General features: G+C 49.2%; 1 long non-coding RNA gene across 1 annotated transcript in view; it reads right to left on the minus strand.

The window, feature by feature from the left end:
* LOC146855949 (uncharacterized) overlaps window positions 1-17,293 on the minus strand; it is a 90,312-nt gene extending 73,019 nt beyond the window's left edge. The window contains exon 1 of the long non-coding RNA XR_014980889.1: window positions 17,238-17,293. This is a non-coding gene — a long non-coding RNA (uncharacterized LOC146855949). The remainder of the gene's footprint in view (window positions 1-17,237) is intronic.
* Window positions 17,294-25,874: the final 8,581 nt, after the last annotated feature.

The following is a 25,874-nucleotide window of genomic DNA, read 5'->3' on the forward strand; positions in this document are numbered from 1 at the left end:
TGCGACGCATCCGTGGTGGCGCAAGGGTAGTTTTATGTGTTGCATCTTTACTGGCGCATCCCTGCTAATATGCAGAGATACGCCAGTGCTTACAAATCTGCCCCTTCGGCTTTTCACAAACAGTTTTGAACAAATAAATACTGCATGCAATGAATTAACTTGATATAAATCCTGATTTGTCTTGACAAGTTAAACTCTCTTTAATCATTAACATCAAAGACTATTTATAGCCACAGATATTCTTTGTTTGAGGATGTTTTCTTTCAGGCTCAGAAGCTGAGCCAGCCAAGAGAGCAAATTGAGCCAAAACCTCAAATAAAGAAGAGATGCACGATTTCCCAGATGGATTTTTTATTAAAGGCATATATCAATAAAATAAACTTCTTTCGAATTACAGGTAGGAAGAAAGAGAATGTTCATAAACAGAATGCCTTCAATATAGAAAGAAATAATACATTTTGGAGAAGTTCAGAAATGTATAAACAATTTAAAGTTCTTCACAGTTCCCATGAATATTTTACATTTGTCTATTTTGCTTCCTTGTTCGAAATAGTTTCAACTTGATGGCAGACTGACTAGAAAAGAGTGGATTAGACACAAGTCAGACACCAAGCAATTCATTATTCAACTGCGTTTTTTGTGTAGCATTTCACACTAATAAATCAGGGGCCGTGTTACACGTTGTCATTGTTTGTGCCGGGCGCACCTTTTAAAAAGTGTGTTGGGCACAAACAATGACAATGCACCCTATTACGATGTATGAGCTGCCCCAGGGCAGCCGTCAACTCACTCTGACCTAGGGGAAGTGCATTCATGTGAAAACACGCAGTGGCTGCTGGCCGCTGCTCCGAGTTTTCACTATGCAGGCGGCAACCCGCCTGCACTTTTAAAGGGGATTAGAGATCCCCTTGCAGGCGGGTGCAGTCAGTGACAGCACCTGCCTGCACGGTGATGTCTGGGGATCCATAGGACCCCCTTTCCCCCCTCCAGAGGGCTGCTCTCAGGGGACGCACTCACAGTACGCCACCTAAAAAGTGGAGAGCACCCCCTGAGAGCTTTTTTGCTGCTGTGCCAGCGTCTGTAATATGGTGCGAGTGCAGAGGCAAAGGAATGTCCTCATTTGCATAGGGTGCACTCCTATGCAAATGAGGGAACACCCCCTGAAGGTATCACTAGCACTTTAAGTGTGCCAGTGCTGTTGGTATTGCAGAAGGGGATGCACAAGCATCTGTGCCCCTTTCTGTAATACTGAAGTGGGCACAAATGCCCGTTGCACCCCCGGGGCACTTATTGTAATACATTTTTACTTAATTACATTTACTTTGATTACTGTAACTATCTAATTTAACAAGAGGCACCTGGAGCCATGTATTCCAACATGAAACAGGAGTATGGAGCTAGGCACTGTAAAATGATTCCAGAGGTGGCTCAGAAGGGAATCTAGTTCTAGGGATTTGAATGGCATCCGCTGCTGGACTTGGATCATTGTCTAATCACGGGTACTATGGGACATGGCTTTGCGGTTCTTTCAGGTGGACAGAGGGAGTTTCTCTTCTGGTTGTGGCCATTTATTTCTCTTTATTTAGGTGTTGCTATGAATCGTTAGTGGTTTTGTTGGTGGCCATTTTTGCTTTCAGGTTGGAAGCCCTATTCCACTCTTCTCAATTTAGTGCATCTTGACATTGTCCCCTGGAACTGATGAGGGGTCTATTTTCCTCTCTATCCATATGTCCCAGTGGCCAGGGTCTCAGGAGTGGCAGGTACAAAACACATTTTCTGTCAGACATTTACACCTTCCTAGAAGAAGGGGAGGGTTTAATAAAAGAAACATACTTTTAAAAATGTCTCCCACCCTAAAGAACCCAATAATAAAATCAATGATAGTCGGCTGTAAACTTATTTTGGTGGTAGCCTGGTACTCTCACAAATTAACCAACACGATTATTATAAAAAAATTAAAAAAATACTAACATTTAATAAGGCCTTCGGAGAAGTGTTGTGTAGATCAGTGCTAAAAGCCTACAAAGCAGTGATCCCTCCGCAACTCCAATACAGAGCTGAATTGCTATATATCAGTGGTAAAAACATGTGGGATGCAGAGGAGGGGAAATGTCTGAAGTATTCACTGTCACTTCCCAATTCAGCCATGATGCAATCAATAAGATTAGAGATGGGCATGATTTCATGGAATATTATGGCCGCAAAAGCCCTAATAAGATTCCGGGGGAAACTGAGTGGGGAGAATGGACAGAAAATTTCTCAGTGGTGCAAGAATGAAATTCTGCAGAGCGAACTAAAATGGGCAAAAAAGGTTAGGTCTAACCTGGCTGCCTTTTGCACTGCTATGAAGGTAAAGCAGCTCCCATAGACATTACAAATAGAAATCTCCAAGAGTCAATTAGAGCCACTAGGCACAGAATTGTCCAACGAAAGTGACTACCAATACTTAAAAGAGAAAAAATCTGTACACTTTGGGGCCGATTCCGATACCCGGTGGGACAGCTGTCCGTAGCCTTACCGTGCGACCGACACGTCCCTGGAGCCGGTCCGTCCTGTAGAGTAAGTACGATGCGCACAACTGCCAAAAACCCGACCGACACGTAGGCTGTGATTGAAGCTCCATTCTCCATCCGAGCCGTAACTCCTAACGCTGAACCAAGTCGCCCGGAAGCAGTATCCATAGCAGTTTCCGGCATGACAAGTACGATGCGTACTTCCTACGCGCCAGTCAGCTCGCCATGTACGGGACGTCACAGCATCCGGAAATCATGCATATCAGCTACGATTAGTGCCACAACTCACTACACAGCTACTAGACAGACCAGCTTGCAGTGGGTGCGAGACGGAGCAACAAGCAGCGTGTACGACACGAACACATCATGAATCCCATCGCGCAGGTCATACCAGTACTCTACATCTATGTTCGGCTCAGGATCCAACGCCGACGGCGCAGGCGGTAAGTCAGACACCTACCACATAAACAAATGACACGTACCCGCAAAATGGCACACACACACAGGGGATCCACATCCTGGCCACTAACAACAGCCCACCATAGGGGTTGCATGGCCAGCACCACTAACACCCCCAGCCATAGGCCTTATGTTGCCCATAACTACTGCCACCCCCACCCATAGGGACTATGTTGCCCATCACTACTGCCACCCCCAGCCATAGGGCTTATGTTGCCCATCACCCCTGCCACCCACACCCATAGGGGACCTGTTGCCCATCACTACTGCCAGCCCCACCCATGGGGGACCTGTTGCCCATCACTACTGCCACCCCCACCCATAGGGACTATGTTGTCCATCACCCCTGCCACCCCCAGCCATAGGGCTTATGTTGCCCATCACTACTGCCACCCCCAGCCATAGGATGGGTGATGCGCAACACATCCCGCATACTCCAACATCAGGTCTGTCAGCAAAATACATCCCCCCTAACATCATGACAACAGTGTAGTCTGTGACAAATGCCCACAACAGTGATAAGGACATCGAACATACAATGCAACTAACAGCACATGTGTGACCAACACATGACTGTGACATACACAAGGCAAGCATCACCATAGCACTGTGGCAATGTAAAAAGAACATCCCCTCACTGTGTACAACAGAAGTTAAGTGGGGGCTTCCTAAATGCAGCAGATGTTGAGCATTTTGGTGATGGGGACTAAACCCCCTCTCATCACAGTGACCAAAAGGTAAGTGTCATCATGGTCAAAGCTGCAAATAACAAATAGCAGGTATGATCCCTGCTCCCAACACATTAAACACTTCTGGGGCAAACTAGTGGTTGTGTCCCATTCCCACAGAGATGTGGTGAGGCTAACAGTGCTGTGAAAACATAACACACTCTCGGTCATGTGCAGACAAGCACCACACATGGGGGCTGACAATGCATACAGTGTACAATGACACAAGAGCAGAAGTGACCATCACCAAGCATGCACACATCTCGAAAATAGACACACTAATCAAAACAACATGTGTAGACTGTAGGTGTCAGCTCACAAACACACATTCCATGCCAGCAATGGCACCTAACAACCCGGATGAATGTTACGTTATGCTATGTTATGTTAATCGGGTTTATAAAGCGCCTGGTTACACTGAACAGTGTGTCCCCGCGCTGCGATGCACGTCGCACTGATGATCACGGAGACCTATCCAGGCGGGAACAGGTGAGTTTTCAGTTTCTTCCTAAACATGCCCTTAAAGGGTTCCAGCCGAAGGCTCTCGGGGAGTTTGTTCCATAGTTGGGCCGCCAGAAAACGGAAGGAGCGACCACCCATCCTAGCTCTCTTCACAGCCGGGACGCGTACCAATCCCCTCCCCTCAGACCTCAGGTGGCGGGTTGGAATGTAGGGGGTAAGGAGGTTCAACAAATAAGCAGGAGAGGTTCCCTGGATAATGCGATGACACACACACAACGTTTTAAACCAGACTCGTTCTCGTATAGGCAGCCAGTGAAGAGAGGCAAGAGCCGGTTTAGAGGCAGTTCTCCTCGGGCGTATCAGGATCAGGATGTGCACAATGATGTGATATGACTCACAGAGACAGCAGGCAAAATCACAGAAACACCACCCAGACAAAGACCCACAACAGCAATACCAATGCACTGGTGCAGATGCACAAACACACACAGGCAACCTCACACTGCACATCTGACACAGCATGTGTGTGTGTGTCACAGTATCCCCAGGCAACTACACAAAACATGAGGGGGGCTGAACCACAGAGACACAGATGTGGACACGGTGCCACACAAATGTAAATCATCATTAGGACACCCTCAGTGGGCAATCAGGCATTGGGAGATGAGAAGGAGCACAACAGACACATGTGACACAAGCTGGATTTAACACAAACTTACACAGCAAGAGACTGACACACAACACCACTACCCCCAGGGACCAGACATTGGGGTGACACAAGCATGCATGACATCTCCACTGTGATGACAAAGGCAGATGTCGTACAAACTGGGAAAACTAGACATGTGTCCTGTGCCACAAACGTACATCATACACAAACACAAATCGCTCAGCATGGCCCCTCATCCATGGACAAACGGGAGCTAGGGGACCATCCACGCAAACATTTACATCAGTCCACCCTCAACACCACACACACTGAACTGCAACAATGTGTATCTGTGAAGCCCACATGGACAGGTGACATTGCACATGCACCCATGACAAACACAGGAATGTTGGGAGGAACTAAGGTGCACAAACACATCACACAAGGACCGTTTACAACACTGGGGAATGACAGACATACTGCACAGTATGCGGTACATGGCCATGACCTCAAAGCTCATGTAACCTTCAGAATCCCTGCCACAGTCCCAGGACAATGCAGAAGCCAAGGAGAACCACAAGGCACACATGCTGACACCTGCCAGCATCGCAGCCATGAACCCGACAAGTGGGAGCAGTCACACACACATACAGATGTCTCAATCACTGAAAGGTACCACCTAGGGCCAAATACATGATTTAGCAAATAAACAGGTGCCTTGGGGAACCCTGACTGTGTCCCATCTGTGTCTGACAACATCATCACCACTCAGAACTGACAAATCCCAATGATGATACACCAATTAACAGTAGTGTGTCATGCACCCACACATCTGGTAGCCCATCGGAAAAGTAATGGGATGAACCCAGTATAAAGCAGCAAGCATCAACAACAGGAACATATCAAGGGAACACTGTCTGTGTATGAACAGGGATGTGGACACACACACATGCTCATACAACACACACCATGGGCCCAGGCCATGTCACTGGACAACACACTTACTTGAGAGGACCCAACTCCTGTGGAAGCCCAGCTGTGCTAAACATATTCCCCGCACGTCTCACTCATGTCTGCAGAACACTTGGTCAGTCAGCATTCAGTTACCACACAATGAAGGCTCTGGTCACAACAGCCTGGGTATGGGAGTCTCCTCTAAGTCATCTGCACAATCCCAAAACATATGTCTAGCAAGTTGCACAGAGGACCCAGTTGCTCCCATACCAATTATGCCCACACCTGTAGGTCCAGTGTTGAGGAGCACAAAGTCTGTTGAAGTGCCAAATTGGACAATGGGAAGCACATCATATGTGCAGGGGTGCAAGCCAGAGATGTGACCATGCAAATGAAATGTTCACAGAGATGTCCACAAATAGTTGATCCTGACACACCCAGGTAGCTGCAAAGGATGACATGGATACCCACCAGAATAGGATACATATCTCATGGACCACAGGGAGTATCTCACAGCAACACATCAGAATTCAACATTGGAAACCAAGCATCACGGGTGCAAGGGCATGTTAAATATCATCAACATAATGTACAGCTAAATCAAGTTCACAGGGATAAAGAAAAAAGCTTTATTCAGCATATTAAAAGTTAAACGTCTGTTCAAACAAAAGGCCAAAGGCCAGTCCATGTCCAAATGCCAAGGAGTGAAGAGAGTGACAACTGTCACACCTTGCTTGCCTGCACTGCTAAGGACCAGGGTCATTCCCTCGGAGGGGCATACATGGGGGCAGGCCAGGCACCGCAGGTGGAGGCAGTGAAGGGGTGGTGGATGCAGGCGAGACACTTGCAACCGCAGTGGAGCTGACTGAAGTGGTGGGTGCTGTCACAACTGTGGGGCATAAGTCAGATGGGGTGGGTGCCTGCACAACTCCAGTGGGCAGGTCAGATGGAGTGGATTGGGTCACCACTGCAGTGCCCAAGTCAGGCGAGGTGGTCATGGACTCCAATGCAGTGCCTACATCCATTTGAGTGGAAGGGGGGCAGGTGAGGTCGGCAGGGCAAGGGGGACACGGTTCCCGCATCAGTGGCACTAACCGTCTGACCAGGTGTGGAGGAGCAAGTGGTGGAGGGGAGGGCCTTAGCATTTTGGGGATGGTGTAGGGGAACCCGGTGCAGGGAGTGGCAGGGGAACCTCTGAAGTGGTGGCCTGGGGGATGGAGGATGGATACTTTGCCTTGGAGCTGCGTGGTGGCGGGGGGTCTTGCTTGTCTTGCGCCGGGGGGACTTGCGGGTGGGGGTCTCTGTCTGACTGCACCTAGGGGAGGGTGTCCGGGCGTGAGGGGCACTCCCCTCTGTGTGTGGGGACTTCCTCTTCCCCTTGTAATCAGGATCTGCTGGGTCGGTGGGGAAGAGGCCAAGGTCACAGAGGAAGAGCTTCTGGGGAGATGGGGTTGCAGGTGATGCAAGGGAAGGGGGTTGGGAGGGAGAGGCCTCGGAGGACTGCGGAGTGGTTGTGGATGACTGTGTGTGTGTCAGCAAACCAGCCCCTGTGAGTGTATATTCAGTCCCCTGCACTTGCTTGTGTGCACGTCTAGACCTTGGTTTGGGTGTTTGTGTGCTTGGGACAGGTAGGCTGCTAGGAATCGTGGGTGGTGCAGGGGTAGGAGGGGTGCGGGACTGTTGGAAGAGGGACACTGTTGCCGTCAGGGAGGAGTCCACGGACTAATTGGTCCTACATGGATCTGTTGAAGTAAGTCCACAGACTCCTCACTCAGGGCAGCAGGGGACACAGGGGCAGGGGGTGCGGTGCAGGGCACGAAGGAGACATGCTCACAAACACGGGAGCCCACAGGGACCTCTGGGATGGGAGCCGATGGGAGGGTGGTGGTGGTGGTGGTGGTGGTGGCGGTGGCGGGAACAGCCTCACTAGCTGGGGTTTGGTGGCTGCTGACACCCGCCTCCACAAGGGAGCAATCCTCAGATCTGCTGTGGCCCTCAGCTGGGGGGAATGGTGCTGACGACTCCTCTGTGTGGCTCCACTCGCCATCCGTGCCGCTGGGTCCACCCGACTCCTCTCCTTCTGTCCCTGTAGGGCTCTGTGGCTCCTCCTGGTCCATGGAGCTGTCCCCTCCTGTGGCCGTGGATGTATCTGGATAGTAATAGGAAGTAAGAGAACAACATCAGTCACCTGCACCGACAGCACACACCACAGTGAGTACATCACATCACAGGGCAAGCCCTGGCATCATCAGCTGAACACAGCTCAAAGTGCCAACACTGTTTAGGATAAGACAATTGTCATTCTCAACATCAACCATGGCACACATATCCCTCCTTGACTTTCACACATATGTCTGTTGCATGTTGGATGCTAACACCCCAATGTGCCAACATGCACCACCCACACATTAGTTTACATGCAAGTGAACATGTAGGGGTATGTCACTATACACACAGCACATCTCTTGCTACTGAATCAGTACAGGTGTCCGGATGAAGGGATGGGAAGAGACTCATTTCACATGCTTGTGATGCATGCCAGCAACACACACTATGATGTTCTCATGTCCTGATGGGCAATGCCACAATGGTGTGCATGGTGCACACTTGAACACAATGCAGGATCACTCATAGCAAGTTAAATGCCATGGCACTGGGATGCCCTGAGTCAACACTGTCTCCTGTCACAGGGGCAGGGCATCCAGACAACAACAATATGCACTGACTCACAATCCTAGCTCAGGGGTAAAGCTAACTCTGCAGATGACCGGCACACTTGCCCATCCCATGCAAACAACATGTCCAGGAGCCAGAAGACCCCCCATCATGCAAATCAGACATCTGAGTCTCTGCAAACACAAATCCCTGTACATTAACACGTCACAGTCTGCCATGCATGTACCCCAGCTGCCTGAAGGACACAGTTGCATACACCATTGTGCGCTCTCAGATGATCACACACCTATATGTCACACAGGTTTTGTCTCTCACAGTCACATCTCAGATGTCATGCTGACCCTCTTAATCATGGACACCCCAGTTGTACGTAACAACAAGCCACATTCTAATGACACAGAGGCAGACACCTGAGGGCACATGTCACTAAGCACAACCTGTAATTTCATACACAGGAGTGGGATTACAGAGTGTTTCTAAATGCCCTTGAGGAGGCATGACTGGCAAGGTCTACATGAAACAGTGTTTGACCCTGGACAGTAGTCAGGTGGCTAAGCAAGTGTGACATACTCGATATACATGCTCCAGAAGCCCAAAAATTGGAGTCCCCTGCTGCATGGGTTTGTTTGGAATACCCCAGCCATATGTTGCGAGTCAGACCAGCAATTGGAACACATCTCAAGGGCACACTCATATCACATGTCAGATCTCAGGCATTGTGTAAACAATTGACCCACCCATGAAACACACAACAGAGTCACGGGAACAGATGCTGACCGGTAGCTGAAGCATAGCTGACTGCAGGGACACAGTGCCCTAGTGACACAAGCAACAGACTGTAGGGGCCACACCTGTCTTACAGATGAGGAGGGTGCATCACACAATTGAGGGACATGAGTATTGGACTACAAGACCTACGTAATGTGGAAGTGTGACAAGGCCAAAAGACTGCTATTAGCATGTCAGACATAGTACACAGATCAGGCATGGACTTACCCCCTTCCTGCTGCTGTCTGGCCTTCAGCAGCCTAGCCAGGTCCGGGAAGACCACCGCCAGTATACGGAGCATGTGGGGAGTCAGGGTCCGGTGTCCACCCCTCCTGCGTGGAGGTGACAGCTTCAGCTGGACTCTAGCTATCCTCCGGGTCAAGCCCCAAACGGCCTGCCACCTCTTCTGGCAGTTGCGGATCCGGCGCTTGTAGACCCCCACTGAACGAACAGCCCGGGCGATGGTCAGCCAGATCTCCTGCTTCTGGTGGGCATCAACCTGTGAGGATGACAAAGTGAAAAGTACATTAACACACATGCCCCAGATTTGTGCAGCACACATTTGGATAGACATGTCATCATTACAAAGGGAAATGAATTATACAGGGAGTGCAACCATGGGGAAGGACACATCACCTGCATGTCTGACATGTTAACAATGCCTGGATAGTTTAAGCTTGCACTAATGCACTTTAGCAGCAGGAAACCTATTCAGTACATGTACCTACACACTTTGGGGGATGAAAGTAGTCACTGAGATTGCTTGCCACTGGTGTACACACTGCTAGTCCTGCTAGTCAGACAACATGCATAATTAGGAAGGCAGTGGACTGCACACTCACCTGCTCCCCTGGTTTCCCATAGAGCTTGCTGTACTTTGGAAGGAGCCCGTCCAGCAGGGCCTGGTTCTCCTCCTCAGTGAAGGCTGGGGCCCTCTCCAGAATACGTGCCATAGCAGGAGCCAGAGGATGCAGAGACAGCAGCATGCACATCACCATGACTCACCTTACGTTGGTCACATTGTTGCAGTATTTGGCATGCACTGTGTTGTGTAGCAGATTGACATCTCCCTGAACATGACAAGTTGGAATCACAACAGAGGCAAGTATGGTGTACTGGTGAGTTTATTTGCAAACATGTGTGAGGGAAGTGCACAGGATGGTGGGAGCTGTACATTGGTTTGGGAATCTAAAGTTCACATTGGAGTTGGAAGTGCTGGTAGTTGAAATGTCCAGAGTAGAGTCCACAGTCATCTGCTACATTGACCCAACATGAACCCTCCATGTCATGTGGGCGAGTTGTGTGCGATTGGACAAGGTGAACGGGTTGCGCACCATGGACATTGTCCAGAACAGGTTTAGAGTCCCTGGGGGATGTGCTGGGTCATCCTTCTTCGGTCAACCCCTCTTCTTCCGGGGGGGGGGGGGGATCATCATGTGCAGGCCTCTGCAGTGCAGGAGACTCTCCGCCAGAGTCGTCCTCCCTCCCTGTGGCGCTGGCAGATGGTGTTGCGACAGATGTTGTGGCCACACAGGGGGATGTGGACAGGTTGGTGTTGATCGGGCGGAGGCATTGGAGTATGTCCCGATCCACCGCAGTAATGTCATTCCACTTCGCCTCCATGCGGGCATGGTGGGCGACCTGCTCATGTTACATGTCCTTGAGGATCCCCACTACCTGGCCAAATCCTCCGGTGCTATCCTGGTGCGCACCTAGGATGCATGCCAGGTGGGGGTCATCATGCAGTCCAGAACACTCTGCAAGGCGCGCCCTGTGCCTCCCACCGCTCCCAGCACCCTTCTCCACATGGGCAGGACCAGTGGCGGGACGCACAGGTGACACTGGGACCCCTTGGTTGGTGTTGCTGGTGGTGTTTGCTGTAGCTTGCGGGGGGTCCTGTGTCCCTGTGCTGTGGGTGTTGATTGGCCTTGTTCTGTCCATGTTGGTAGGGGTGCCCTGTCGGTGTCCAGATGCTGGAGGCGTGGGTACAGGGGGGCAGACGTTGATGCTGCTGGTGCGGCATGATGGCTCACACCGGAGGGGCCAGGTTGGTCGTCGTCATCCGAAGAGGACAGAGAAAGAATCAGACCAGAGAGCTCAGTGTCTGCCAGAGTTTGGGACTGGGTATCCTCATCATTTGGTGCTGGGTGCCCAGCACCACCTGTGTTTGGAAGAGACACACAATGTGAGTTATGTTTCTACATGCATCAATGGTTCACAAACATGACATTTTCTACTTTTCGAACAGATGCCTGCATGTACACTGCTTTTTCCCTGCTTGTCACGGACAGAGTTTGATATTGTTGTTGGCCATTTCCCAGCATGGCCTTGTGCTCCCCACGACAGAGCCCAGTGTCAGACATCTTGTCAGTCCCTTCCCACTCCCTGTGAGACGAGTATGGTTCAGTTTGAGCTTGCAGGGCCATGTGGGTGGGTGTAGATTGTCTGTGACTGCGACTCCCATCATACTCTTGGCTACACCCCCTTCCCAGCATCCCCATACTTCCTCCCTCTTGGCTCTGCTTCCCTGTGAGGGGGTGTGACAGCAATGGCAAGATGGCTGACTGTGTAGTCCTGGTGTTTGTTGTTGGCCATTTCCCAGCATGGCCTTGTGCTCCCCACGACAGCGCCCAGTGTCAGACATCTTGTCAGTCCTTTCCCACTCCCTGTGAGGCGAGTATGGTTCAGTGTGAGCTTGCTGGGACATGTGGGTGGGTGTAGATTGTCTGTGACTGCAACTCCCATCATACTCTTGGCTACACCCCCTTCCCAGCATGCCCATACTTCCTCCCTCTTGACTCTGCTTCCCTGTGAGGGGATGTGACAGCAGTGGCAAGGTGACTGACTTTGAAATCCTGGTGTTTGTTTGGCTACAAGTCCCAAGTGAGCCCCTGTGCTTCACACAGCAGCACCCAGTACGCGGTATCTTTTGCTGATATTTCAATGAGGTGTGTGTCAATGCATTGTATCCGGTGAGTTGTGTGGGGTTTGTGTTGAGGGGGGGTGTCTCCACATGCTGGTAAGTATGGTCAGGGCTGTCAGTCCTCCTTCCCATCATGAAACGTGCTGCCATTGTAGGGTGTGCAAGTTGTCTTTCAGGATGTCAGTCAGTGGTGTCCTGCCTCTGATTTGCACACAACCCATAGCAGGGCCTTGTGCTCCCCACAGCAGGACCCAGTGTCAGCCATCTTGTCAGTCATTTTCCACTCCCTGTGATGTGGGCATGTTTCAGAGAGGTCTTGATGGGCCAATCAGGAGGGCGGGGGGCATTATCTGTGACTACAGACCCCATCATGCTTTTGGATACACTCACTTCAGCTGCATCCCCATTATTCCTTCCTGACAGTCCGCTGCACTGTGAGGTGGTGTGTTTGTGGTGGCAAACTGTCTGGCAGTGTCTATGTGGCTTGGTGCCACTGTCTTGCTCTATTTGTTTGTAGGTTGGTGCATGTCATGACACAGTCCCCAGTCACTATGAGATGGCAGGTATTGTGTGTGTCTGACTGGCATACACATCTTGATTATCTATTGGTTAGTGTAGCTTTGCTTGCGGTGCATGGTTTCACTGTCCCCTTGCCACACAATCTTGGGTATGTTGTTTGTGTACTCACCAGGCTCTGGGGTGTGTGTTAGGCCATGGACGCTCTCTGGTGGTAGGATGTCCCACACCTTCTCCTCCCAGGCCCTGAAGTATACTGGTTTGGCAGGAGGGCCACCGCCGGTGCACTGACTCAGGGCGTAATCTTTTTCGATGAGTTTCTTGACCCTCCTGTGCATGTCATACCACCTGTTCTGGATGTCGTCCTTTGTGCGCCTTGCTGGTGCTTGTGCGTTCACCTTGTCCACAATCCTCGCCCACATCTTGGTTTTCTGTGAGATGGGGGTCCTTTGAACCAATGTACCAAACAAATGTGGCTCTACTGGGATGATCTCGTCTACCAGCACTTCTAGCTCACTATCTGTGAAGTTTGGATTCTTCTTTGGAGGCATGGTGATGGGTGGTGGTGGTGAGTAATGTGTGTGTGAGGGTGCAAGTGATGGTGGTTTGGTGTTGGTTTTGCTGTGTGTCTGTGTGTGTGCTTTTGTATGAGGTGCTGATGGTGTGTGAGTTGTGTGATATGTGAGTTGTGAGTGTGTCTGTGGTTGCTGTGTACTGGTGTTTGCTGCTGGCTGTGTCTCCTGTTTGCAAGGGATGATGGCAGTGATTGTAGTTTTTTATATAGTTGGAGTTGTGGGTGTGTCTTTGTCCCATTTTTTTTTTTGTATTTATTGGCTTTGTCATTGCTTGTTTGGTCCTTTTTTTGTCTTTTTTCCTTTGTGTTTTGTAGGCATGAAGGAGACGTTCATGTGACGGAAACGGACGCTGCTATTGTCTCGTGCGGGCTTCTCCGCCTCGTTCACGCTGCCTGTCTTCTGTGTTTGGTACGCGTCATTCGCGGCGGGCTCTATTGCTTGTGTGCCGGGTTGTCTGTGCGTGTCCGTCGTGCAGCTTGGTCTCTGTGCGAGTCGGTCTGGTTTTACACGCATTGCATAGTACTGCGCTAATCGTACATCGCGGGTACGGGTCGGTCGGGTTCATTCTGGGTTCGTGTCGGTCGGTGAAAATCGCGTCGGTTTTCCGGTCGGATCACTATTTTCCCAACGGCTCGGTCGTACGGCTTGTATTCCGTACGTGTCGTTTGTAATTCACACGTGTTGCATCGTACTGCACGGGTCGTAAGGCGATGGTTCGTGTCCGTTGGTATTCGGTCCGGGTCCGTGTCGGTCGGTTTGTTTTGCGACCGGAATCGGAATCGGCCCCAAAGTAGTTAAGCCTTTGAAAACTTTAATGTTAGTTCCCCCATTACTTGGTGCATGTCAAAAGATCTTCCTGACAGCTATTTGTCTTTAAAAAAAAAAATAGTGGATTTTGGAACCAAGACAAAAAGAATGTAGATTTTACTCACTGAAAACATAATATTCTATTGCAAACCCCCATTCATACAGTGCATATGCAGAGAATTATACTAGTTTTATCATGGAGGATTCCCCGCATCAGGATGGAGTTTTTGCAATTGCAGAAACTTCATCCTTGAAGAGAAATATATCTACTATCTTGAATTAGACTAACGTCAACTGGCATGCAGTTCCTGGTTTGGAGGCAAGTAAAAGAAGACAAGAAAGCGGAGAAATAATATTAACATGGGTCCGCAGGCCCTGATAAAGCTGTCGCTATCATCACAGCAGTGAAACGTGTTGGCCAGCCATAAAATCTAGGTCAAACACATGACATAGTGTTTTTATCCACATGGCAGGTGAAAAACATAATAAATGACCATTGACCACTTGTGACACATTCTTAAACTTTCCTTTTGTCAGGCTACTACTGTCTTGCAAATGAGAGAACCGACTGGACAGGTGGACTAACATACAAAGGAACAGACACAGTGACGAGTTGGCGGATTGTTGAGTCCCCCTCCTTACTTCCAGAAACAGGAGCCTACTTATTATGACTAGCCTGGGGCATTTAAAGCAGTGGGAAGTCTCCTTTTACAATAAGATGATTATGTCATCAAAGACATACAACTCTGACTGTAGGTTAGGGTCTAAATCTTTAAAATTGAATAGAACTATCTCTAGGCTGAAGATATAGAGTGCGTCAACTGATGAAATCCGCTTTGTTTGCACTATATGAATGGGGTTTTGTAATTAGAGTTTGTATTTGGGTGGAGGGTGCCCCATTCTTTTCCCTCTAAATTGCTATGTATTGCTAAGAACGAAAACATAATTAAACTACAAAGAAATTCAGCTAGAGGATGAGCAATGCTAAGATGTTTTCTCTAAAACAGCCCAACATTTTAAGAAGGCAAGAGTATGGCCTGCCATTTGTAGCGCTGTACCAGGAATCTAGGATCGCTTTAGCTCAATGAGCCTCATCAACCTGTTACCAATATAGCTATGATTTTAGCCGCACAGAAAAATATAACAAAAATATAACAAAATTAGCCCGGAATTTACAATTTTGCGGGAAACCCATTAGTAAAACAAACAATGGGAAAAATGCTCCAGAGTTAAATAAATGACGCAATATGTGCATTAACCTATATTTAGCAAGGTGCCACTCGGGTAAAATGGCTGAGGCTGGATTTTCAGTTCAAAGGTAACAGCAAATTGCCAAATGCTGGCATTACAAAAAGGGACCCTCAAACGGGCACAGTAGGGGTATAGGGCACAAAACAAAACCAGCAATTAGTTCACACATCATTGGCCCATGGGACGGAAACCCCTCTGAAGACAGACGGTTGTCACAGCGAAGGATGCTGTTCCTAACAGCAGAAGTGAGAAGTATTTGCAAGCCCTGGGCAGCTTCAGAGTCGGTATACTTTTGCAGACAACGAACACGAGTTGGCCACTTAATTCACCACAAAAGGAAACGAGATGGGCTCGGGCACAATGGAATGCCTGTAGGAATGGCAGTCTGTTTTTTTTTCTAACCATGTATAATGGGGGAGTGTGTCACAGAAGTGACTCGCCCTTTCAACAGACTGGCAAGTCTCAGATTACAGTGCAGCTCCCTGAACACAAGTGCCTCTGAGCGCTGCCACGTCAGCGCTACAAAACACAGCCGGCACTATGTGCTCTCTCACAAATGCAGGGTTCAGACTGAATTGGAGCTGCTGTTCAATATTCATGAGCAGCTTCACTTCCTAGGAGGCAGAATGGCTTAACGAGCAGAAAAGTGGATGTCATGAATAGACGTCAACAGTGACCTGTTATTTACACGTGTTGTTTACCGCCTCCCGGGATGCCCCCTTTCAAGGTGCCTCTCATATTTAAATATTATCCCCACCCAACGGAGCTTGCAACAGCCGTCACTTTAAAAGCAGGACCGGCAGGCTTCGAGTCACACTTCAACTTAACTTTTAATTTCTACTCAGTGGGACGCTTCTCCACGACCCCAAAAGTAAATCTATTCATCTTACTAAAGTGAAGGTTCGCTTCCATATGTTCAACTTACCCTCAAACAAGCCGTGGACTGAGAAAAACCAGAAACTATGCATGCTTCTTTAGGAGCATCCTGTCCAGGCGGAAACTTAAAACAAGCGCGGCTCAAGGCCGCGAAAGTGAAACAGTACTCCGGGTTAAAAAGTGGGAGGGGTGGGGGGAGTGCGATTCCCTTGCGGGAGCGAGCGCAATAATTGCTAACATATGGCGCCGCTGCTCGCTCCCGCAAGGGAATCACCAAACGTGCACGCGTTACCATTGAAAGCAATGCAACACTTGCACATTTTTGCCTGCGAAGATGTGCAGATTACAAAAGGTCTTTTTCCTAAGCAGCGCATGAGCGCTGCGTAGGCGAGACCTAAAAAACAGCTGTATGTAATGATGTATGTGTACCATACAGATCACATAATTGTATTTAATGTGCACAAAGATCATGTAGTTACTTCCAATCAATTCTCAACCTACCATCGTAATAAATCTAGCACAGTGAGCTATGAAGTGCTATGAAAGAGCTGCATCTAAACTGCATAGTACAGGTTCGAAAGTTATGTTTTCCCCTGTCTTTCATTATCCTAATGTTTCTAAGATAGGTTTGTTTGTGTAGAGATACATTCTTATTAGTAAATCCAATCATTGTGTTGCGTTATGAATCCTGAGTTTGTGCTTCTGCAGATCAAGCACTCTTAAAAATGCCTGCCAGTTTGGATGACATGGTCAGGCTCGCTTGCTCCGTTCTCCCGCTACGCACCATGGTGGAGGGGGGGGGGGGAGCCTGTTGTGACAAAATTTGCCAGGGCTACTTTGGATTCCCAGTCCGGCCCCGCTTGGAGGCTTTAATCAAACCATGCCCTCTGCAACTGACTTTGGGAGAGGAGGTGCCACTCATTTATTGACGAGGGAATCATGTTCTGTTCTAGTGTATTAGAATGAATGTCTAGATTAACACGTTTTCTTTTCATTTACGCTGCAACCCAGTATTGAACTCTTTAGAGGAGAAAAGGATGGCTCAAACTGTGACAATACATATTTAATGTTCATACTCACAGATGCATTCCTTCCAGGCAAGGAACCACGTTAATTAAACCTCCTGTCCGTTCGGCTCCTCAAATCCATCTTTAGCAAATGATTAACAGCACGCTCTCATTTAGCACACAGCTCCTCTCTATGACATCTCCTCCGACGACCCCTGTGTTCAGATCAGCATGTTCTCTGCTCTCTTAACCAGCTTATCGCCTTGTTCCAGCCGGCAGAAAACAAGCCCGCACATTCACACAATTCCGGCGGCCCCGCTGCGGGAGCGCGTGCCTGTTGGCGCTCTCTCGGTGACCAGCACCTGCTTTGTATTCCTTCCAGTCACTTCACCAGCCTAAGCTTACATATTTTGGATGCAGCTCCGATCTTTTATTTGCAACCTTTGCGAGAGATGCACAGCTTTCACACATTTTCGTGACATTCATGCACAAACGATTTCCGCCTTTAACTTTAACACTGCAAAGTAATTTTACATGAGATACATTTTGCAAAAATAATAATATCCGTATTACATTTGAGTTCAAAATATCACATTGATCTTCTGGCATCTGTAAATGATCAGTACCACGAGTATCGGTAAATCCAGGATGCATGAATAGGTTGGTTGGGGGTAGGTAGGTGGGGGTCACAGCAATGTTGAAATATTGGCATGCGAAAATATCACATCCAGGATATCAACTACAACTATGCCGTTAAGATAAGCAGATGCGCAGTTAAAAAGAGTACATCTATACTTCCCTAGATATACGTACAGGGAAACAACCTTCACAACGCAGGCATTACATCGCAACATCCTTTACATCGCATGACATTACAATGCAGCCATTACATCGCATGACACTACAACGCATTTCATTACAACGCATGTCACTGCAACGCAGGCATAACATCGCAAGTCATTACAACGCATACTATTACAACGCATATTACCATTACACTATCCAACACTTACCCTACTGTTGCACTCACTGGAGTTAGAATAGTAATTTTTACCCCTACACTATACAACACTTACCCTACTGTTGCACTCACTGGAGTTAGAATAGTAATTTTTACCCCTACACTATCCAACACTTACCCTACTGTTGCACTCACTGGAGTTAGAATAGTAGTTATTGACCCTAAACTATCCAACACTTACCTTAAATGTGATGTAGTGGTATGCGTTGTAATGGTATGATGCGATGTAATGGAATGCGTTGTAAAGGTAGTTTTTAAAAATGTGATGTAGTGGTATGCGATGTAAAAGAATGCGTTGTAGAGGATGTTGCGATGTAAAAAATGCATTGTAAATGCATGCATTGTAACGTCATACATTCATACGTACAATGTGGATATGGTAGTCGATATTCTAGTTGCATGTTTGCAGATAGTTATTTTGTGACAGAACTGCCAAAGTATTGTAACTGAGCGGCCCCAGAGAAAAGGGAATTTACCACAGAAACTGGTGTCACCACACCTGATTCTTGTGATAGCTCTAGAGGGCATGTTTATTAGAAAATGCCGCAGCGTGAAGCAATGCCACATTTGGCAGTGTCGAGATGTGTCGTATTTACTACAATACAGTGCACCCGTGAGTTTTCCCTAGTGTCGGCGCTAAAATTAGCCGCCTAGCCCCAGCGCAGGCTGCCTGCCTGATTGTTTACGTGCGGTAAGGTGTCCCTTCCTGCACATAAACAATCATAGTGGCTATTTGTTACTTCTAAGTGTGCTGCATTCTACACATAGAAGTAGCAAATCGTCATTATTTAATGATTGTTTATGTGCAGGAAGGGACACCTTCTCAACAATCATTAATGGCTTTTTGCTCTTTCTATGTGTGCTGCAGTACTCATAGAAAAAGCAAAAACGAGGAGAAATGGAACCATTTTTCCTCATGTGCCATTCTAACACCTGCTCTTCCATGGAATTTCATTTTTGGCACTAACCACAGAGTTACACCTTCTTGAAAATCAGTGGCAGCATCAAAAAGCAATGGGTGTTGCATTGGAATGACCAGGGAAACACTATCGCCACTTTGTAAATATCGAAAAGGGTGCTTTGCCACTGGAACGTCAAAAATAGTGATGGTCCGGTGGCAATAAGGGCATGTAAATATGTCCCTAGCTTTCAGCTGGGAAATACCACCAGTGTGAGAAATTCACTTTTGCTGCAATTCCTAATTAGGCCGGTAACTTCTTATACTGGCCATAACAGAAATATTGGCCCACTTGTAATGTGGACCTAGGAGTTCTCACGTGGTATAACATTACACCTAAGGTTCTTCCGAAAGGAAAACTCGCAGAGAAGAAGTCTGTAAAAAAGTTCCAGATTGGCTTGGTTCACTGTGAAAACAGCCCAACTACAGAATGAAAATGAAATCACAATGCACTTAGAAATTCTTGGGCAAAGGAGGAAGTTAACCAGGCAATTTCACCAGCAAAAACTTTCCGCGCCCCAGGCATTTTTTGCTCTTGTAATTACTAAATTGAGATTTAGGAAGGCTGAGTTGATTGAATGGTCTTGAAGGTTATGCAAGACAATTTAAAGTTGATTCTGGCTTCAAGGGGAGTCCACTAAGGTTAGTTTTTTTCGAACTTGGGGGGGGTGTTAAAGTTTTCTTGTACCTGATACCAGTCTAGCTGCTGAAAGTACTATCGCAGTTAAAATCATTACTTGATCTCTCATACTCTGCCTCGATGCTGCAATAGCAAGGCTCATCATACGTACATTTTGCACTAGTGCAAACATGCAGTAAATTCTTTTCTGCACCTTTTTGCAGATTGCTGACAAGGGAATAAAGCAAATACATTTTCTCTTCTCTAACTCTGAAATGGAAAACAATAAACAAAGTTTGCTCTATTACTGAAAGCACTAAACATTACCACCTCGTAAGTCTTCCTTGCCACCAGAGTTTACGAAGTGAGCTTTAGCTCCACCCACCAGAACCCTCCAAAGCAAATTAGCATCCCATGCCTCCCATCCCTCCCCAACATGGCCGACCCCTGTCACCCTTGACCCAGTATAAGCGGAGGGTCGACCCACACCACTTCCTGTTTTCTTTGTTCTGAGCTGCTGATTCTTCCAGAGCACGTTTTAGGTAAGTGAGGGCGAAGTCCTGCTCTAGCAGGTCCCACGGCCCTGGGGGTGAGGCCCTGCCCTAGCGGACTCCCTATCTGAGTTCCCCTCCCTTCCCCCCCTTGTGGCTGCCGGCTGGTGGCTGTGGACTTTCTCCGGGCCCTTCTTTGCTGCGGCTGCCCTGCTCTAGCGGGCACTGGCGAATAGGGCTCTGAATGTGCTTGGAGTTCTACCGTTGGTGCTTCTCAGCACTTGCGGGCTCACCTGGATTTGCCCACTGTACGTGGTTGGGCGGTGCTGGTTTTGTTCCTCCTGGGCTTGGCTCTGCTGCAGGTTGTCACGAGCTTGCGGCGTTGTATTGCTAGCCAACGGCTGCTGTGCATAGCCTCCTCTTCTTGGTCTGTTGTCTGCATTTCTGCCTCCACGCCATCTCTTGACGGGGTCGTGGGGCACGGGACGCTTTCCCCCGCATCTCCCGGTTGTGGCGGTTGGACGACGGCAGTTCTTGCTGCCTCTGGGCTTCCTCCGTGTGTTCTGGTGGGTTGAGCCTTCGGGGGGGGGCGGCGCCTTCAGTGACTCCTGGGCCTGTTGCACGTCGGCCCTTTTTTGCCATCTTGTCGTGGTACCTGAAGGGGTTAGTCATTTTGTCTGGGAGTGGATTTGGCATGCCTGTTGCTTGTTGTCTTGAACGGCTGGCACTTCTTCCCCTCCTGGTTCGTGAACGCCTGTAGTTGCGAGGGTGCTTGCGTGGTTTCCGACTGTGGTCAGCTTCCCGCTCTGTTCCCTCTCCCGTCTGTCGTTTTTTTTGGGTCACTATTGCCTGGTGGTTGCGGCACTGTTGCTTTCTGGGAGTTTGGGGTTTGCACCCTCATGGCTAGGTTGGGTGGCTCCGTAGGCTTCTGCTTTCACTGCTGCTGCCGGTGTTTGACCTCATGAGCACAGGTTCAGATCCCGGCTGGTCCTCTTTGCCTTTCATCCTTCTGTGGTTGATTTTGTGTTTCCCATTGTGTTGGATCACATAGAAAATGATGCCTATGTCATGTTACTGGGATAAATGTCAAGTTGAGGATGTGGCAGTCCCTGATGCTGGGATTCTGTGTTCCTTTCATGGTGTTTCACTATTGTGGGTTCTCTGTCCATGCTGCTGGCACTGTTACTCCCTTTGGGTTTGGGTTTTCTCCCTCGCTGTCTGGTCTGGTGGCTCAGTGGCCTCTGGCGTTCCCTGCGGCAGCCTGTGTTTGTCCGTTTGGATCCCAGCTGGTCCGCTTTACCTTTCTCCTTCCGGGGTTGACTTACTGTGTGCTGTTTTGTTGGATTACTATTGTGCACTTCTGCTATTCTGCGCCGGGTTGCTTTGAGGTATGCGTGTTTACATTCTGAATTATCCATCAATATAATCATCAGTGGGTTGTGCTGAACCTTGATGCTGCGCATTTTATGTGGGGATTTCGTCCCTTCTCTGGGGCGGACAGGTTTTCTATGTATTGGCATTTAATTGTGTAGTATTGCGGGCCGTGGCTACGTTTTTATTTGCTGTATTTGTCCCTGCCTGCTTGTTCCCTTTTCCTGGCTTTTTGCCTTCAGCTTATTCACCCTGTAGACTCCTGTTCTCGTATGCTCTCTGATGTTGGACAGAGTCTGGCCTGGTTAGGGCCTGATTGGGAGACCGCCTGGGGTTTCCAGTTACTTTTGTCCTCATGCTTGTCTGATGGGGAAGGCTGCTGTTGGCGCAGGTCCTTCCATTCCCTGACTGCTTCTATGGTCACCATGTGGGCTTTTTGCTTCTGCTTCCGCTCCTGGAGGGCTTGCCTTTTATGGCCGGGGTCTTGGCCACGGCCACCCTTTCTAGGCCTACTCCCGGCTTGGCGGACGGCTTCTGTGCCCGCTTCCGAGTCTGGCTTCTCCTCGGTTCCCTGCTGTTGGGGTTCACTGCCTGTTTTGTGTCTGGATATGTGCTCTTCCGGTTCTGGGCGCTCCCCCTTGGGTTTTCCTCTGCCCCACTGGATTTCGTGTTGGGGTTGGCTGCCTTGGTCAGGTTCCTCCGTGGGGAGTGCTTTCGGGTGTTTTTGTGATTTATTGACTGGAGGTGCTCTGACTCGTCTTTCTCTTTGGGGCTCTTCTCAACAGGTGGGTCTATGTGCTACTGGGCCGTCTTGTGTTCCGGTTCGTCCTGGGCCGTCTTGGGTTCCGGTTCGTCGTCATGTGATCCCGGCTAGGTCCCGTGGTTGGGGGTGCTGCTGTTGCTTTCTACAGTTGTCTGTTGCTCCCCTGGGCTCGTCTTTCTCTGTTCGCATCGGTGTGCCTTCTCTTGTCCCGGTGGTCTCCTTGTCCCTCAGATTCCGTTCTGCCGGTTGTTATGTCACCGCGGGTTTGGTGCGTTCTGGGTTGTGGTAGGTGGTGTCCATTTTTCTTCCCCTTCTTCTGGGTCACAGGTCGGGCGCACGGCTCCCTTCCCGCCCTCTCTGCGGGTGCGGCCTGCGTTCTTCCTTTTCTGGTTTCCCCTTCCCTGGTAGTTGTGGCCTTTGCCGGCCTTTGGGGCGTACTTGATTTCCCGGTCTGTGCTGGGTCGGTTGTTCCCCCTGCTGGCAGGTTTATCATCCCGCCTTTGTTGGCCGTTCCTTTGGTTTATCTGGGGTTGGGAGTTTCTTGTTTCTGGGCCAGACGGTTTCCTTCTGCCTCGTTCTCCTGTTGTGGTGCTGGGTTCGCTCCCTTTGGCTGTTTGGCACGGTTGTTCTGTCCTTGGCTGGGGTGATGGGGTTGTCACTCATGGCAGTTTCTCTCCCGGGGTCGGCGTGCTGCTTGGGCTTTCTAGGGTGCAGGATTTTTCCTCCCTTGTCTTCTATCTCCCTGCGGGCGGCTGTGTCCCTTTTGTTCAGGGCCTGGTTTGGGTCCCCGGTGGTGGCTGTGTTTGTTTACTCGGTTCACTGCTCATTTGCCTCTCTTCTGTTCTCTCCACCCGTGTTCGGTGGCTGGTGGTGCAGTCTTACCATTAGCCGGGCTCCAGGCTTTGTGCTTTTCCTCCGTTTCCTTGCTTCCACGGGTTCTGGGCTTGTTGGCCTGGACGGGGCGTTTGTTCTGTTGGTGGTGCTTGCCTGGGTTCGTCTCCCTTGGTGTCCTCTGCTGTGGGAGTTGGTTGTCCGGGGGTGCTGGGCTTTCCCGGTTCTTCCTTCCCCTTGCAGGGCCCTCCGCTTCCTAGGGGAATTCTACGTCATCTTCTTCGGCCCTGGCTCTTGTGTGTTTGTGCCTGCTGGCTCGAGGTTGCTCCCTGGGGGTGGTGGTGGTGTTGCTTTGGGGCTCTTTTCACCTGGCAGTTGAGTTTTCTCTCGCCTTTGGTGTATTTCTGTGGCCCCGTGGTGGGGTGCACTTTCCTTGCTGGTGGCTTTACCTTGGGCCTGGTTCCTTCTGTTCTTCCGGCTCATTCGGCAGCCTTGCAGACTTTCCCTTGCATCTGTTGGCCAGTTTGGATCCTTAGGTGGCCGGGTTGCCTCGGAGTTGTTTTCTGTGGCCTCTTTTGGCTATTTGCCTTGTGCCATCCTGAGTTCTTCCATTGGTGTTGCGATCCCTTACGGGGGGTCCGTTTAAGCCGCTGAACTCCATGGCCTGCCTGTTTCTCACCATGTTGGTGGTTTTTGGGTAGTCTTCATGTTTGCAGGTCGGATTGGGGTTCTTGTCTTCTTTCTGTGCTCTCCTCCGTTCCTGCAGTTCATGCTGGATCATTTGTATTGCGTCTGCCCTCGGTCCCCTCGGTTGTCTGCTTGGCCCAGAGGGTTTTGTTTCCTTCTTCCCTCCGATCATTGGATTTGGGGTGGATTCTGCTCTCTCGATGTTGGTGGTCCGACGTGCAGTGTTGCTGTGTTTGGGTCGGATTGCGTTTTTTTGATGCTGTGTCATCTTGTTTGTCACTTTGGTGGTGTTGCCCTCTTTCCTTCGGTTCCGTAGGCTAGGGCTGTTTCTTCCTTCTCGCTTTTGGGGTGTCCGTCGGGTGGTCCTGGTTTCCTTGGTCCGTACTGCTTCTTTTTGTTGTTGTGCCAGTTTGTTTGTTGCTTTTGGCACCGTCCGGTCTGGTCGGCGGGCCTTCTATGTCCACTGTTGGGTCCTGGATTGGATGGGTTCTCTTGCTGGCCTACGTCTCTCCGGGGCATTGTTTGTCGGCCCTGATTCAGGGTCGGTCCACCCAGAGGCTCTGTGTTTTGGGCTTCTTTCACGGGGTGTTCTCTCTGGGTGATTGTCAGGGCGCGGCCTGGTCCTCTCCACTTGGGTCATTTCCGGGTCTCGGGGCTGGTTCTTCCAGCTCGTGTTTGCCTGTCTATTGGGTGGTTTCGTCCATTCGTCAGTGTTGTTTAGTTTTGCCATGGTTCTGTGGCATCTCCTTCTTCTCAGTGGTTTCTTGTGAGTTTCCATGTAGCCGCTTGGCTTGGGTATGTGCTCACTTCGTAAACTCTGGTGGCAAGGAAGACTTACGAGGTGGTAATGCCCCAGTTACTTACCGGTAATCTTCATTACTCTGAGTATAGTCTTCCTCGCCAAATGAGTTCCCATCCCTCCCTCCCTATTTGGCTATCAGCTTCATGGGATTCAGGCTTGGTAATTCTACAGGAAGTGGTGTGGGTCTACCCTCCCCTTATACTGGGTCATGGGTGACAGGGGTCGGCCATGTTGGGGAGGGATGGGAGGCATGGGATGCTAATGTGCTTTGGAGGGTTCTGGTGGGTGGAGGTAAAGCTCTCTTCGTAAACTCATGTGGCAAGGAAGACTATACTCGGAGTAATGAAGACTACCGGTAAGTAACCGGGGCATGAGTATTGGTCTTGGTACTTTTTGCAGGGACATCCCCAAACTTTTTGCCTTCGCCATCTTGTTTTCTGAGCCCTTTTTTGTTGGCTTTTAGGACTCTGTATATTTTACCACTGCTAACCAGTGCTAAAGTGCTTGTGCTCTCTTCTTTAAACATGGTGAAATTGGCTTACACCCAACTGGCACACCTAATTTATTTGTAAGTCCCTAGTAAAATGAGACTACATGTACCCACTCCCTGTAAATTAAATGCTACCAGTGGCTCTGCAGCACTGATTGTGCCAATCAATGATGTAGCCCTTAAAACATGTCTCACATGTGCCATTGGAGCCTCTGTGTGCAGTTTCAAAATGCCATTTCGATCACCTTCCTTTTTAATACACATAAGTCACCCTAGGGAAGGCCCAAAAACAGTTTAGTTTTCCCTCTATTTTAGGATTACACTGGGTTAGCTTACAACACTTAATAAGTGATAACTTTTAATTGGGAGCAGACAGGAATAACTAGTTTGGTGTGTCAAAAAGTTTAATGGTTGGATTTTAGGACATAATTCTAAAATTGACACTTTTAGAATGCTGCCATTTTATTGCCCCAACCATTTGGTACCCACAGCCTGCATCCTGGGTCATATAACTAGGTTTAGCAGGCAGTGTGTCTTTGTGAATTACTTCCTGGCAGTGAGACAAAGGAGCATATGTGTTGGCAGGCTGGACCATCTCTGCCTTGATGAGGGGGAGGAGTTGTCACCTAACACACCTGCTCATCACAAAGGCTCTGCCTAAGCACACTTACAAAGGG

The sequence above is a fragment of the Triturus cristatus genome, chromosome 4_1 (assembly GCF_964204655.1).
Source record: "Triturus cristatus chromosome 4_1, aTriCri1.1, whole genome shotgun sequence".
Taxonomy (NCBI): Eukaryota; Metazoa; Chordata; class Amphibia; order Caudata; family Salamandridae; genus Triturus; species Triturus cristatus.